Here is a 16720-nt window from a genome sequence, read left to right as displayed (position 1 = left end):
CTGAGGAACTTACGATTATCATTCCACTTCTCCGGAAAGGGCATATAGTCGGCTGAAATAATGGCCGCGGTCCTCACCCGGACGTAGCGCTCTAGCCAACCTCGGTCCCTGTCTTCATCCATCTTCGAAAAGATCGGATTTCGGCTTCGCTTGGCGAGCTTGATCACACCCCCTCGGAACAACCTCGGAAAATATAAATGGATGAAGTGAGCCATCGTAAACTCCCTTTTTAGGTCGTTGGCCAACAACGGGAGGCAGACCACAGTCCTCCAGACTATCAGGCCAATTTGGGCCAGGTTCACATTATATGTCCGGCACATATCCAATATAACTGGGTCGATCGGGGGGTCGAACTTGAGTGTAAAGGGATAGGTATAAACGTACAGGAAGCCCTCCCTGTAATGGGTGATCGATTCGTCGAGCTCGGGTGCAAACACTTGCACCGGACGGTTATCCCATCCGTAGTCAGCCCAGACTTGGTCGAGTTTATCCTCGGTAATGGACGATGGGTATCGCCTTACATCGAACCCTCTATCCGCAATCGAAGAAGGTTTCTCAACTTCAAACTATTTGTTATAATTGGGTTCGGACGATACTATGTCCAAAGCAGTGGGCTCAATGACGGTCTTGCCCCTGGGTTGTGAAGTTGGTTCGACCCCTTGAGAGGAAACCGAGGGAACATTATGGGAGTGGTTTCGGTGTTGGCAGACATTTGAATTAGATAATAAAAAAGGAGGTTCGGTGAACTCGAATGAGGGAGAAGGAACAAGTTACAAAAATAATAAAAGTGAAGAGGCAGTTGAGAGATTTTCAAAATAGGAAAGTGAGAGGAGAAATGCAACAACACTTTCGATCAAAGAACAACAATGGAGAAGTTGGCAAAGTTGGTCTGTTTTGGCAATCAAAATAAGTAAGAGAATGGAAGAGAAAGACGATCAGAGGTGGAGAAGCAAGAAGTAGAAGTGAAAGTGGTAAAATGAGAGGGTTAAAAGCCTTATATAGGCATGAGGGACTGAAATGGTTATAGAAGTCAGCCAACGGGGGGGGGGGGGGGGGGGGGGCATGTGTCCCACAATTAATGAGACGTGAGTTGAAGAGACGTGCATTACGGTGGTTGCCAAAGTCCACCACTTGGGGAGAGACACGTGGCTGACGGCTGAGGGACGTGACACAACTGTTCCCGGCAAAAATTTAAAGATAAGAACTGGCTTATGGCACCACCGGTTTGTTGATTCATCCACTTCCCGTTACTCCGGTAAAACTACGGTCCGGGAAGTGTGGGGACTATCTGTATACGGTAAAAACAGGATATAAGCAAGACCAGTGAGACCGGGGACCGGAGATAAGAAGAGACAGGCATGATCACTGAGTCTTCCCTTAGAACTGGTGATATTGCACCGGCTGCAATTGACCTGAGAAAAGTGAAGCAAATTTGTTTGGTCCGGTATCACCGGACCAAACTCCGCATCACAGCTAGTTCGGTTTCAGCATGACCGAGTTGATCGTGGCCATTCGTCCGGTTTCAGCATGACCGGGTTGATTGTGGCTGTTAGTCCGGTTAATCAGTTATAAAATCACCCCGCGTCAACATCGTTCTATCACATTGTACCGACGACCGTACGGCCCAACCTTATCTTTTAGGGTTTACTTTATTCTGAAAAAGGCTTTATGTTGTAGGCAAGGCCCATAAGATAAAACTATAAATAGGAGGCATTTCCCTACTTTTAAGGGTTAGCTTTTCCATGATCAAGAAGATTGTAATAGAAATTATATATTGAAGCTCTCTCCTTTGGTCCGGATTAGTGGAATTTTATGCTTATTCTTTCAATATAGTTGGCTTAATCATAAACATTTCTATCTTGATTCGAATCACTAACGCATATGTTCACATACATATGCTATAACACGCAAATATATAATTATTTCCTATAAACCCAAAATAGATTAAAGTTCAATCATATATCCCATACCTCACTTACAAATTCAATTGGTTACCTAAATTCGGGGTAAACAAATATATAGGCATATAAAATGGAAGCAAAAGGTTGTGAGAATTGAGAAATGAAAAAAAAAGATGAAGAAGAAATAGAGGCTGGGCAGAAAAGGCAGAGGTTTATAATGCTCACTGAACATGGTGAAAAATTCAATTGCTACCTGAAGATTGTTATCTTCTTATGAGACAATGTGTTTATGACTACTAATTTAGGTTTATACCAAAATTGCTTCTTCGGAAACTTAGGAGCAAGGCGCTTTTGTTTGTTGGAGACACACTGATCAATAAAAACCAATGGGAATCCAACGTTTCTTTGGCCCAATCCATTTTCCTTTTGGCTAAAAATGTTTAAACATAACTGGTTCTTCATTAGTTTTCAAGATATATATTTAATTTATTTTTTCCCTTTGTATATGTAAAACTAATACTTCATCTGTCCCAATTTATGTGACACAATTCAGACTTTGAGAGTTATCTCTTTTAGTTTGGTCGTGAATTCAGACAAATTTTTAAGCTTTTTAAACTAAAATTAATATATTTGGAAGCTACATAAAAAGTACTATATAATTTTAATAATTAATAATTCTAATTTTAAAAGACATACGAATAAATTACGGCCAAATAAAGGCTCGTTTGAATCTCAATCCGAAATATGTCACATCAATTGGGGACGGAAGGAGTACTCATTTTTTTGTTTTGTTTTTTTTTTTTTTTTTTTTTTTGTGTTTTTGGTGAAGTGGTCATGTTATGAGCAGATGAAAACAAATATGTTAAAACTTAACCGACCATTTGGGTTGTGTGCAAAAGTGCACCACTTTTGCAAACATGGTGCATTATTAGTGCTCCACTTGAAACTATATGGATGATTTTGAACCTAAGCCCAAAGATAGTGTATGATTTTGGGCCTATTCTCTAGAAAGATGTATAAACATTCTTGAGGGAGTTGGCTAAAATGCCGTATTGAAACGTTATTTTGCAAAAAGGCCATAAATATTCAAAAATTGGTGCTTTGGCCACAATTTATGTCGTCAGCATAGCAGAGATGTGTTGTGTCAAATCCCAGCCTCAAAGTTTTGAAAACTACACTTTGGCCCCCAATCGCCAACCTTTTAATTACCCTAAAAAAAAATCCCTGCAAAAGCTCCTGATTTATCTACTTTTTAGATCCCGTTTCCGGCGAAAGATCCGGCTTTTCATCAAAAAATCAGTTCCCAGTGACTTAGTATGGCGTCGTTGCAGTCATAGACCATAGCCGTAGTCTATTATCGATTTATTATGGCATCGATTGCAGTCATAAACCATAGCCTTAGTCTATTATAGATTTATTATAGCGTCGATTGCAGAATATATTATAGTCGGTGGTAATTACATGGGTGAATGAGAGAGTCCGGAATCAAAATGACCCGTTAAAAATCAAAGTGAACCAAAATACCTCCAAAAAAAAGCTTAGCGCAGTATTTTACTAGGCTAAACCAGACTTTCTCTCCCCTATAGCGCAGTAAAATGTTGCGCTATAGGACTCCCTATTTTCCCAAAACAGCCTCTTATTACATTTTAACACCTTTTTACGTAGTTTAGCCGTATATTAATCATGCTTTGAGACTCCGGAACTTCAATATTTTATATAGAACCCTACTTATATTTGTATGATTAATAAGGTAGGCTCAATACATCAAGGATACGCAAAAGTTCGGATTGTTGTTTTAGTGATTGAAAAGTGCTAGAAGTCCTTTTTTGTTTGAAGACTTGTAGTCTTTAGCTTTACGTTATTTATGTTTTAGGGTTTCGTGTTATTTTTAAATTAATGCTTAACTCTATTTCGAATGTGTCACGTTTTTTTTATTACCAATTTAGGATGTGACACTACAAACAATAATAAAGACTAAGATAATATTAATAAATATAAATAGAAACACTTTAAATATATAATAATTACTTAAACTGTACAAGATTATTGTATGTACTAGTGGGTCCCGCATGTAGTATGCCGGAGACTATCCCTAGGCCTAAGGCTCATACCATCCCCAATGCCCTCGCCATCGGCTCCATCACCTTTTTTCCTCTTAATAACCAGGCGCTCCAAGTCATTATGATCTCCTCTTCCCTAGCCCGTGCGCCCTTGACTAGAATGTGCTTCTTCTTGGGATCTAGTCCCGGTAGCACGGTCAGAATCTCAGGCTGAGATGGGTCTCGAAACTCGACCTCTTCCTCGTTGGGATTCACCACCCCAGGCGCCAAAGGATGAACCTGAAAAATATATAATAATTAGTATCATTTCTTATTTATTCAATTGAATACATTAACGTTTGTTGAATAATCAAACATGTGTATCGATAGGCGACTGAGTATGCTCTTGAGATGGGTCTGTAGGCGTCTACAATGGGGCTGGTGCGAAATATGATGTAGTCTTATCGACGAGATGCTGCTCGAAGTCCAAATAATATAAAAATTAAAAAAATATTTACGTTATGTTGAATAAAATTGATTTTAAGTGAAAATCTTACCTGTGCCTCGATGGTCTCATGAGAAGAAACCTCTGCCTTGGCAGGATGATGAGAAGGCTCCTAAATGCGTGGCTCTTGTGGACGCACTGGCGCCGAATCCTAAAATATGAAAAAAATGAAATAAAAAGTGTAACGACCCATTTGGTCGTTTGGCACTTTTGAACTCGTTTTCGCTAAAATACCCTTTTTGTAGTTTTAAAAGGCATTCTTGACTTACGGGAATTGGTGGCACGGTGATTTAATTGGTGGGTATTTTTTTTTTTTTGAAATAGATTTATTTAATATGTGTGAATAGTTTATTTATAGGAATATGAGTTTTCACACATATAAGGTCTAAGTTGGTAAATAAAGTATTTGACGAAATGATTACATTTATTATAATGGTTAAGTGAGTAAGTAAATTGTAGAAATTATTGGGCTAAGTTATGAGGCTTAACCCACTTCTTATGAGCCATATATATTAGAAGCCTAGGGTGAGCATGAAAAATAAAGAAAATAGAAACACTTTGACATAGTGGACGGCAACAACAGTTCTTATTTTTTTTCGTGGACCTAAATTATAGAGAAAACAGGTAGATTACTTTTACATTCTTGTTCTTGGAATTTTGCTTATATGTGTAATCATTACGTAATGATTATTGTGGAATGGTTAAATGAGTTTCTGAGTATTTGAAAAAGGGTTGGTCACTGTTTTCGGTTTGGTTTCTTCTAGTTTCATATTCATGTGTTTAGAGGAAAACATAATGTGGACAATGGAGTTAAGTCTAAAGAGATCAATTGGTACGTGTGTTGTTATGGGCATGTAGAATCAAGTGAAAATTTAGTGGGTGACATAATGATTGCCCAATGATTTAAGGGATAATGATTAAATAATGATGAACTAATCATGTGGGTGATATTGGTAGAAGTAATGCAAGGTTAATGGTACATGTACGTTGGTTCTTTTCTAATTGAAAGTCACTGGTTTCGTATTTTTGTTTCGGGTATTAGAATTGCCTTATCGTGCTATGTTGAAATTTCAATTTTATCGGACGGGTTTATCTTAGTTAACTTTTGGTGTATGGGATTATATGTACACCTTCGAATTCATGGTATTTGAGATGTGGTAAGCTAGATTTTAATCTTAAGTTAGGATTTTGGGGTAATTGAAAGTTTTGATCCCTAGTGTTAAGAAATGAGAATTGATGATTTGAGAGTCCATTTGTGTATGGAATTGGCTAATTTTCTGAATACATGACCTTTAATTTATGGGTAAAATAATTTTTAAAGAAAGTTCCAGTTTTGCCCTTGTGGGCTCGAGGTAACTTTTCGGGGTGCGTTTTTGAGTTTCGAATATAAACATAGCATTATGGGAGTCCTTAAATTCGGATTATAATGTAAATCGTACATTTGATAGATTTCAATCGTTCAGAGGCTCTACGCAAAGGAAAGGCATTGGTTTGATCGTTCGTGGCACCGCTCGGCATTGAGGTAGGTTACGGTCTACTTTAGTTAGACTCTGATTAGAGAATCGTATGTAGTTGTAGAAAGTGATGGGGATAGCATGATAGGCCTTCGGGCATGAAGTGGAGGTGAATTCCAATTAGGTTGGTTTTGTCAGCTGTTATGTGGGCTTGTCGCCAAATGTGTTATTTTTGTGATTATCACTTGTTTGTATCTCCGTCACATACTAGTTCACTCATCACACTAAAAGGAATGGTAATATTGATAATTGAACAGTGGACAGTAATATGACTTGTACTTGTTGATTTATATTGTGATATTGTTGAGACTGATATCATGCATGGCATGCTTTCCATATTATTGTTGTGATGATTGGTGAGGTGAGTGATTGAGAGACTCCGAGGTCTTTGCCGGAGATGGAGAGTGACAGAGATACTCTAAGGTCTTTGCCGGAGATTGAGAGTGATTAATAGCCTCCGAGGTTTCTGCCGGAGAGCACAAGTGGTACAAGGACTTCGCGGGTCCCCCATGGGTCATGGCTTTGCGGCACTGCCCTTAGCATGTGTGTACGAGAGTGGAGTGAGAGAGGTGACTGTTGCATTTCATTGCATTACATTCATTCACTCATACATTTGACTGATCATCTGGTGAACTATATTTGTCTTGGTTGATTTCATGATTCCTTTACACTTTACTTGTATATTAGATGTGACCATACCTGTTTGCTCTATGTGCTACTTGTTAGTTTCCACTTCTTCATGCGTTATCTAATCATTGTCGGCCTATGATGCTTACCGGTACTAGTGTTGTACTGATACTACTCTTGCTGCACTTTCGTAGAGTGCAGAGTACGATCCAGGCTCCAGTTCTACACCCCGTGGCTGATACGCGAGGGTGACATCTTTCAGTCATTCAGGGTGAGCTACTTGGTCATCCGTAGCCCCTGAAGGACCTCCTCTATTTATTTCTGTTTTTTGTATTCGACAGACAATATGTAGCCTTCGGGTATTTTCAGACTTCTATTCCGTACTATGTTAGCGTTCTTGTACCCTTTGACCAGATTTTGGGAGTTGTCGTGACATTTCTAGTTATGATAAGTATTTAAGACTTGATAACTTATTCTTATTTAATTTTCCGCTTATTTAACTTGTTATCAGTAATGTGGTTCGCCTACTTGGAGGGATAGTGTAGGTGCCACCACGACTCGCGAATTGGGTCGTGACAAGTTGGTATCAGAGCTTCTAGGTTAATTCGTCTAATGAGTACAAGAGCAATGTCTAGTAGAGTCTTACGTATTGGTACGTAGACGTCCGTACCCATCCTCGAGAGGCTATAGGACATTTAGGAAACACTCCACTTATTTCTCTCTTTTCGTGCTAGTTCAATCCGATTGGTATCTGGTTCATTCTTTTCGTGCGAGATTGTTCAGATTGGTATCTTAACCTCGTTTCTATGTTCACTCACAGATGGTGAGGACGCGATCGACCGCTACTGGAGGCCAGGAGCCTGTACCTGCACCTGCACCCGCATCCATACCCTTTGCCCGAGCAGCTATCCCTGGGCGAGGCAGGGGACATGGCAGGGGGCGTGGCAGAGGCAGAGGCCGTGTAGCTATTCTAGATAGAAACTAAGCACTAGCACCTGCTCAGGACCCTGACGGAGAGTTGACTCTGGAGCTTGACGATATTCTGGAGGAGGAGATTAAGGCTGTTGAGGCACAACCTGGGGTCGCTGCTACTCCTGATTTCCAGGAGGCTGTGTTTCGAGTGTTTGGGTACTTTGAAAGTTTGGCTCAGGCGGGCATGATTCCAGTTGCTCCAGATGGCTCGCAGACTAGAGTGGGAGGTCATACTCCCGATGCTACGGTTGCTCCAGGATTTCGGACATCGAGGGTATTGCCGGCAGCAGCAGTGGCTCCCCGTATTCATGCTACTCCAGCACCTGATTTTGCTCTAAGGCCTATGGATGGGCCAGTGTTGACCAGTGAGGAGCGAAAATTGTTCGAGGGGTTTACCAAAATGTCTCCTCCTTGGTTCCATGGTACTCCCGGGGAGGATGCGTATGAGTTTATTGTTAGCTGCCATAAGATGCTTCATAAGTTGGGTGTAGTGGAGTCTCACGGGGTCTATTATGTTTCTTTCCAGATAGTAGGGGATGCCAAAGCAGTGGTGGAGATCGTACATGGAGTATCGACCAGTTGGATCGCCACCTTTGACCTGGACCCAGTTCTACTAGGTGTTCCTGGAGAAGTATGTCCCTCGTACTTTGAGAGACAACAGGAAGGATGATTGTTTGACATTAGAACAGCGGGGTAGGTCGGTTGCGGAGTATGAGACCAGATTTCTCGATTTGTCCCGTTATGCGACGGCATTACTTAACACCGAGGCTGAGAGAGTAAGGAGATTTGTGAAGGGTTTGGACCTTCCACTTCGGCTGGGCGACCTTACAGTTGGAGGCTTCTGGGCCTCATTTCAGTCAGTAGTAGAGCATGGTAGGAGGGTCGAGTCAAAGATGGGTCGGGCACATAGTGGGGTTGGCGACAAGAAAGCTCGCAGATTTGACAGTTTCAGAGGTCCTATTAGAGGTGGGGGACACCATGACAGGGGTCGTCATCATCCCTATAGCTGCCCTACCCAATCATCACTACAAGCTTTAGCAGGTGGTTCTTCAGGTTATAGCGGGCACAGTTCTGAGCAGACTACCCAGGGTTCTTACTCTCGACCTTCAGACCGTGGAGGGTATTCTGGTTCTTCTATGACAGTTCAGCAGCCTATAGCGAGAGGAGCATGTTTTGAGTGTGGTGGGACACGGCATTACGCGAGAGAGTGTCCTATATCCAGGCAGGGTTCCAGAGTTCAGACATCTAGGCCTCCAGCACCGCCAGCTAGAGGAGAAAGATATTCTGGTAGAGGGGGTTCGCAGTCTGGCAGGGGTGGCCATCAGCCTAGCAGGGGTGGTCATCAGTCGGGTAGGGGCAGCGCTCAGTCAGTGAGAGGAAGATCTCAGACAGGCTATGGTAGTCGTGGAGGCACACAGTCCGAGGGTGGACGTGTCCATTTCTATGCTTTTTCGGGTAGACCAGAGGCCGAGGCCTCTGATGCGGTTATCACAGGTATTATTTCGGTTTGTCACCGATCAACTTCTGTTTTATTTGATGCGGATTCTACTTTCTCTTATGTGTCCATTTATTTCTCTACGGGTCTGGATATTCTTTGTGATATGCTTGATGTACCTATTCGCGTCTCTACTCCTGTCAGAGATTCTGTGATAGTAGATCGGGTCTATAGGTCTTGTGTGGTCACATTTATGGGGTATGATACTTGGGTAGACTTGGTTATTTTGGATATGGTGGACTTTGATATTATTTTGGGCATGGACTGGTTATCTCCATATCATGCTATTTTAGACTGTCACGCCAAGACAGTCACGTTGGCCATGCCAGGTATTCCGCGGTCAGAGTGGAAGGGTACTCCTAGTCCAGCACCTAAGAAGATTCATTTCTTCGGGCAAAGAAGTTAGTGGATAAGGGATGTTTAGCATATTTGGCTCATATTCGGGATACTAGTATGGATACTCCTTCCCTAGAGTCAGTGTCAGTTGTTTGTGAGTTCTTAGAGGGTTTCCTTACAGATTTGCCTGGTATGCCGCCTGATCGAGATATTGACTTTTGCATTGACTTGGAGCCAGGCACCCGATCTATTTCTATTCCACCCTATCGGATGGCTCCGACAGAGTTGAGAGAGTTGAAGGAGCAGTTGCAAGACTTGTTGAGCAAAGGATTTATTAGACCCAGTATTTCTCCTTGGGGTGCTCCCGTTCTGTTCGTGAAGAAGAAAGGTGGTACCATGCGGATGTGTATCGATTATCGGCAATTAAACAAGGTTACAATCAGAAATAAGTATCCCATACCCCGCATTGATGACTTATTTGACCAGCTTCAGGGTGCGTCGATCTTTACTAAGATTGATTTGAGGTCAGGCTATCATCAGTTGAAGATTCGAGCGGAGGATATTCCGAAGACAGCTTTCAGGACCCGTTATGGTCATTATAAGTTCTTGGTGATGTCTTTCGGGCTCACTAATTCCCCCGCAACATTCATGGATTTGATTAATGGGATATTCAAGTCTTACTTAGATTCATTCGTGATCGTATTTATTGATGACATCTTGGTGTACTCTCGGAGTAAAGAAGATCATGAGAAGCATCTGAGGATCGTGCTTGGCCTATTGAAGGAGAAGAAATTGTATGCCAAGTTTTCTAAGTGTGAGTTCTGGCTCAGTTCCGTAGCATTTTTAAGACACGTTGTGTCCAAGGATGGGATTATGGTTGATCCCAAGAAGATTGAGGCAGTTAGAGATTGGGCCAGGCCTACTTCAGTGACTGAGATTCGGAGCTTCGTAGGCCTTGCGAGTTATTATCGTCGATTTGTGAAGGGATTTTCATCTATTGCTTCCCATTTGACTAGGTTGACTCAGAAGAATGTGCCTTTCCAGTGGTCCGATGAATGTGAGGAGAGCTTTCAAAAGCTCAAGGCTTTATTGACTTCAGCCCCGATTTTGGCTTTACCTGTAGAGGGAAAGGACTTTACTGTTTATTGTGATGCTTCTCGGATTGGCTTGGGTTGTGTGTTGATGCAAGAGGGTAGGGCGATCGTGTACGCTTCGAGACAGTTGAAGGTTCACGAGAAAAACTACCCCACTTATGACTTAGAGTTGGTTGCAGTAGTCTTCGCTTTGAAGATTTGGAGGCATTACTTGTATGGAGTCCATTGTGAGGTGTTCACGGATCACCGTAGTCTTCAGCATGTATTTAATCAGCGGGATCTAAATTCGAGGCAGCGTAGATGGATAGAGTTGCTCAAGGATTATGATATTACTATCCTTTATCATCCGGGAAAAGCTAATGTGGTAGCTGATGCGTTGAGCCGAAAGGCAGTGAGTATGGGCATCTTGGCGCGGTTGATTATGGGAGAGCGTCCTTTAGCTATGGAGGTTCAGTGTTTGGCTAATAGTATGGTGAGGCTCGATATTTCAGAACCTGGTAAGGTTCTAGCTTGTGTGGAGGCGAGGTCGTCTCTTTTAGAACAGATTAGGGCCCAGCAGTTTGAGGATGTGAAATTGTGCAAGATTCAAGATAAAGTGCTAAGTGGAGAAGCCAAAGAGGCTATTCTTGACGATGAGGGTGTTTGAGGAATAAGGGGCGCATTTACGTTCCTAGAGTTGGTGATTTGATTTCGTTGATCTTGAAAGAGGCTCACAGTTCCAGATACTCCATTCATCCAGGAGCAACAAAGATGTATCGTGACTTGAGGCAACACTATTGGTGGGGTAGAATGAAGAGAGACATTGTGGAGTTTGTTACTCAGTGTTCGAATTGCTAGCAGGTTAAGTATGAGCACTAGAGACCAGGTGGTATGCTTAAGAGGATGCCCATTCCCGAATGGAAATGGGAAAGGATCGCTATGGATTTCATGGTTGGTCTTCCGAAGACTCAGGGCAAGTTTGATTCGATTTGGGTTATCGTGGATAGGTTGACTAAGTCTGCGCACTTCATTCCGGTTCAGACTACTTATAACGCAGAGAAGTTGGCCAGGATCTACATCCGAGAGATAGTGCGATTGCACAGGGTTCCTATTTCCATCATTTCCGACAGAGGCACTCAGTTTACTTCCCATTTCTGGAGGACTTTGCGGAATTGGGAACTCAGCTAGATCTTAGCACCGCGTTCCACCCGCAGACAGATGGTCAGTCCGAGAGGACTATTCATGTGCTTGAGGATATGTTGAGGGCTTGTGTTATTGATTTTGGTGGTCATTGGGACAAATTCTTACCCTTGGCAGAGTTCGCGTACAACAATAGCTACCATGCCAGTATTGACATGGCGCCATTCGAGGATTTATATCGTAGGAGGTGTCGTTCCCTTATTTGATGGTTTGATGCTTTTGAGGTTCGACCTTGGGGTACGGATATGCTGAGGGAGTCTTTGGACAAGGTGAAGCTTATTCAGGGAAAGCTTCTGGCAGCTCAGAGTAGGAAAAAGGAGTATGCGGACCGGAAGGTTTGAGATACAGAGTTCATGGTTGGTGAACAGGTCCTATTAAAGGTTTCACCCATGAAGGGTGTAATGCGGTTCGGGAAGAAGGGCAAGTTGAGCCCGAGGTTTATTGGCCCTTTTGAGATTCTTCGTCGGGTTGGTGAGGTGGTATATGAGTTAGCTTTGCCACCAGGTTTGGCAGGTGTTCATCCAGTATTCCATGTTTCCATGCTGAAGAAGTACCATTCAGATGGGTCTTATATCATTAGGTGGGATTCAGTATTATTTGATCAGAATCTGTCCTTCGAGGAAGAGCCGGTAGAAATCTTGGATAGGCAAGCGAGAAAGTTGAGGTCCAAGGAAATTGCTTCAGTCAAGGTGCAGTGGAAGCACCGTCCGGTTGAGGAGGCCACTTGGGAGACTGAGGCGGATATGCGGAGTAGATATCCTCAGTTGTTCGACAGTTCAGGTACCTCATTTTCTCCACCTTTACCCTTGTCGCTCGAGGACGAGCGATTGTTTGATTGGTACCTGATGTAACGACCCGTTTGGTCGTTTAGCACTTTTGAACTCGTTTTCGCTAAAATACCCTTTTTGTTGTTTTAAAGGGCATTCTTGACTTGCGAGAATTGGTGGCACGGTGATTTAATTGGCGGGTATTTTTTTTGAAATAGATTTATTTAATATGTGTGAATAGTTTATTTATAGGAATATGAGTTTTCACACATATAAGGTCTAAGTTGGTAAATAATGTATTTGACAGAATGATTACATTTATTATAATGGTTAAGTGAGTAAGTAAATTGTAGAAATTATTGGGCTAAGTTATGAGGCTTAACCCACTTCTTATGAGCCATATATATTAGAAGCCTAGGGTGGGGATGAAAAATAAAGAAAGTAGAAACACTTTGACATAGTGGACGGCAACAACAGTTCTTATTTTTTTTTTGTAGACCTAAATTCTAGAGAAAACAGGTAGATTACTTTTACATTCTTGTTTTTGGAATTTTGCTTATATGTTTACGTAATGATTATTGTGGAATGGTTAAATGAGTTTCTGAGTATTTGAAAAAGGGTTGGTCACTGTTTTCGGTTTGGTTTCTTCTAGTTTCATATTCATGTGTTTAGAGGAAAACATAATGTGGACAATGGAGTTAAGTCTCAAGAGATCAATTGGTACGTGTGTTGTTATGGGCATGTAGAACCAAGTGAAAATTTAGTGGGTGACATAATGATTGCACAATGACTTAAGGGATAATGATTAAATAATGATGAACTAATCATTTGGGTGATATTGGTAGAAGTAATGCAAGGTTAATGGTCCCTGTACGTTGGTTGTTTTCTAATTGAAAGTCACTGGTTTCGTATTTTTGTTTCGGGTATTAAAATTGCCTTATCGTGCTATGCTGAAATTTCAATTTTGTCGGACGGGTTTATCTTAGTTAACTTTTGGTGCATGGGATTATATGTACATATTCGAATTTATGGTATTTGAGATGTGGTAAGCTAGATTTTAATCTTAAGTTAGGATTTTGGGGTAATTGGAAGTTTTGAGCCCTAGTCTTAAGAAATGAGAATTGATGATTTGAGAGTCCATTTGTGTATGGAATTGGCTAATTTTTCTGAATACATGACCTTTAAGTTATGGGTAAAATACTTTTTAAAAAAAGTTCCAGTTTTTCCCTTGTGGGCCCGAGGTCACTTTTCGGGGTGCGTTTTTGGGTTTCGAATATAAACATAGCATTATGGGCGTCCTTAAATTCGGATTCTAATGTAAATCGTACATTTGATAGATTTCAATAGTTTAGAGGATCTACGCAAAGGAAAGGCATTGGTTTGATCGTTCGTGGCACCGCTCGGCATTGAAGTAGGTTACGGTCTACTTTAGTTAGACTCTGATTAGAGAATTGTATGTAGTTGTAGAAAGTGACGGGGATAGCAAGATAGGCCTTCGAGCATGAAGTGGAGGTGAATTCCAATTAGGTTGGTTTTGTCAGCTGTTATGTGGGCTTGTCGCCAAATGTGTTATTTCTGTGAATATCACTTGTTTGTATCTCCGTCACATACTAGTTCACTCATCACACGAAAAGGAATGGTAATATTGATAATTGAACAGTGGACAGTAATATGACTTGTACTTGTTGATTTATATTGTGATATTGTTGAGACTGATATCATGCATGGCATGCTTTCCAAATTATTGTTGTGATGATTGGTGAGGTGAGTGATTGAGAGATTCCGAGGTCTTTGCCGGAGATAGAGAGTGACAGAGAGACTCTGAGGTCTTTGCAGGAGATTGAGAGTGATTAATAGCCTCCGAGGTTTCTGCCGGAGAGCATAAGTGGTACATGGACTTCGCAGGTCCCCCATGGGTCATGGCTTTGAGGCACTGCCCTTAGCATGTGTGTACGAGAGTGGAGTGAGAGAGGTGACTGTTGCATTGCATTGCATTCATTCACTCATATATTTGACTGATCATCTGGTGAACTATATCTGTCTTGGTTGATTTCATGATTCCTTTACACTTTACTTGTATATTAGATGTGACCATACCTGTTTGCTCTATGTGCTACTTGTTAGTTTCCACTTCTTCATGCGTTATCTAATCATTGTCGGCCTATGATGCTTAGCAGTACTAGTGTTGTACTGATACTAGTCTTGCTGCACTTTTGTTGAGTGCAGAGTACGATCCAGGATCCAGTTCTAAACCCCGTGGCTGATACGCGAGGGTGACATCTTTCAGTCATTCAGGGTGAGCTACTTGGTCATCCGTGGCCCCTGAAGGACCTCCTCTATTTATTTCTATTTTTTGTATTCGACAGACAATATGTAGCCTTCGGGTATTTTCAGACTTCTATTCCGTACTATGTTAGCGCTCTTGTACCCTTTGACCAGATTTTGGGGGTTGTCGTGACATTTCTAGTTATGATAAGTATTTAAGACTTGATAACTTATTCTTATTTAATTTTCCGCTTATTTAACTTGTTATTAGTAATGTGGTTGGCCTACTCAGAGGGATAGTGTAGGTGCCACCACGACTCGCGAATTGGGTCGTGACAATAAGTAACATACATATTTAAAATAAGTACTTTAAATAATCAAATATGTATTTTAAATATTGTCCTTATATTGAATAAAACTAATTTTAATAAAAAGCATACCTGTGGCTCGACAGTCACATGGGAAGACGCCACTGGCTCGACAGGCCCATGAGAAAACTCCTGAGTGGGTGGCTCTGGTGGACCCGCTGGTGCCGAATCCTAAAATATAAAATATTACTAAATAATGAGTAACATATATATATATATATATATATATATATATATATATATATATATATATATTTAAAATAAGTAATTTAAATGAACAAATAAGTATTTTAAATACTAACCGGGATCAAAAACTCATCGAAGTCAAGAATCCTGGATCCCTCTAAATTCCTCACAGGCCGCTCATCAACTAATGAAGCGCGTAACGCCGCCCAATCGACATTATCACGCTCCTCTATGTATACATTCTGGCTCACCTGTGATGAAGACCCAGGTATCTCAGCAAGTAGGAGTGTCGGCGTAAACATAGGTGAGTGCCCAGGTGAGCTGCCACCGGCCTGGAATGGCTGTAGATGGACTAAAACGGGAACGTCCTATGGAATGAGATCAGCCTCATCTACCAGATGGTGTCCTCCACCACCAGGTCCTCTACCAGCAGCACGACGTCCTCTGACAGCACGACGTCCTCTGGCAGCACGGCGTCCTCTGGCAGCACCAGGTCCTCCTCCTGGCGCTGGCTGATAGTCAACCTCTGGAACAGGCTCCCGCATGCGCCTAATCTCTCCTGCCTGCCGGATACCATCCTCGGATATCCGTACCATCTCCGCCGCAAGCCCTATAAGTCCGGGGTAAGGCATATGCTCTAACCCCAACATGCGTAATCGTTGTACGGCCACCAGCTGCATTTGTGTTCAACTGGAAAAAAATGTTATTTTTTAAAATGTAACAATTAATGCAATTAAATAAATATAAATACGATAAACTTACCAATGCCTCGTACTGTCCCGCGAGTGATGAGTATGCTACATCCCTTGTGGGACGCAAAGCTGGGTTGCCGATCAATCGGCATGTGATCTGATGATACCAGCGTATTTAATCCTCAATGGGAGTCAAATGGCCGACCACAGCTAAAGTGCCCAATTGTTCTCCCAATGGTGGAGCTGGACAGCCATGAATGCCAGAAATTCATCATCAACGGCAGCCCGATCGTCCCGCTGGTAGTGTCGAGGCTAATGACGAACGTCAGGCGGTATACTCTGTGTATGTCCAAACTGTCGTAAGACGCGCTCGAGTATGTGGTCCTCTACGATGTCCAGGTATATCAATGGACACCGCGACCTCTAAACCCCCTGACCTGCCCTGCAAATGCCAGCAAACCATCTAATAGAGCAGCATACGACGTCCATACAAATAGCTTCATAACATATAAATACAAATCAGTGATCACCAAGTAGAAAACACGTTTAATTAAATTAATAATGTAAAGTTAAATAGTTTTACCGCATCGTCTGTCATGTGATCAAGCTGGTCCCGGAATGGAAGAACATTGTGGTGCGTATCCACATCCCGGTCAAAACTCGTTGTCCACCTCCTCGCATAAGGTATGTCAATCTCGAGGTGATGCCTAGGTACAGGCTGAAAAGGAAGCATCCTCATAATTGTCCATCGCCCATAACTGTAAGCGATATTAGAAAATA

The 16720-nt window shown here is 41.9% G+C and overlaps 1 pseudogene; it reads left to right on the top strand.

The window, feature by feature from the left end:
• Positions 1 to 8451: 8451 nt before the first annotated feature.
• LOC132607708 (uncharacterized) lies at positions 8452 to 14693 on the top strand (annotated as a pseudogene).
• The last annotated feature ends 2027 nt before the right edge of the window (positions 14694 to 16720 follow it).

The sequence above is a fragment of the Lycium barbarum genome, chromosome 8, assembly GCF_019175385.1.
Source record: "Lycium barbarum isolate Lr01 chromosome 8, ASM1917538v2, whole genome shotgun sequence".
Classification (NCBI taxonomy): Eukaryota; Viridiplantae; Streptophyta; class Magnoliopsida; order Solanales; family Solanaceae; genus Lycium; species Lycium barbarum.
Note: the sequence above shows the minus strand (reverse complement) of the source record. Positions and strands in the feature narration are given on the sequence as shown.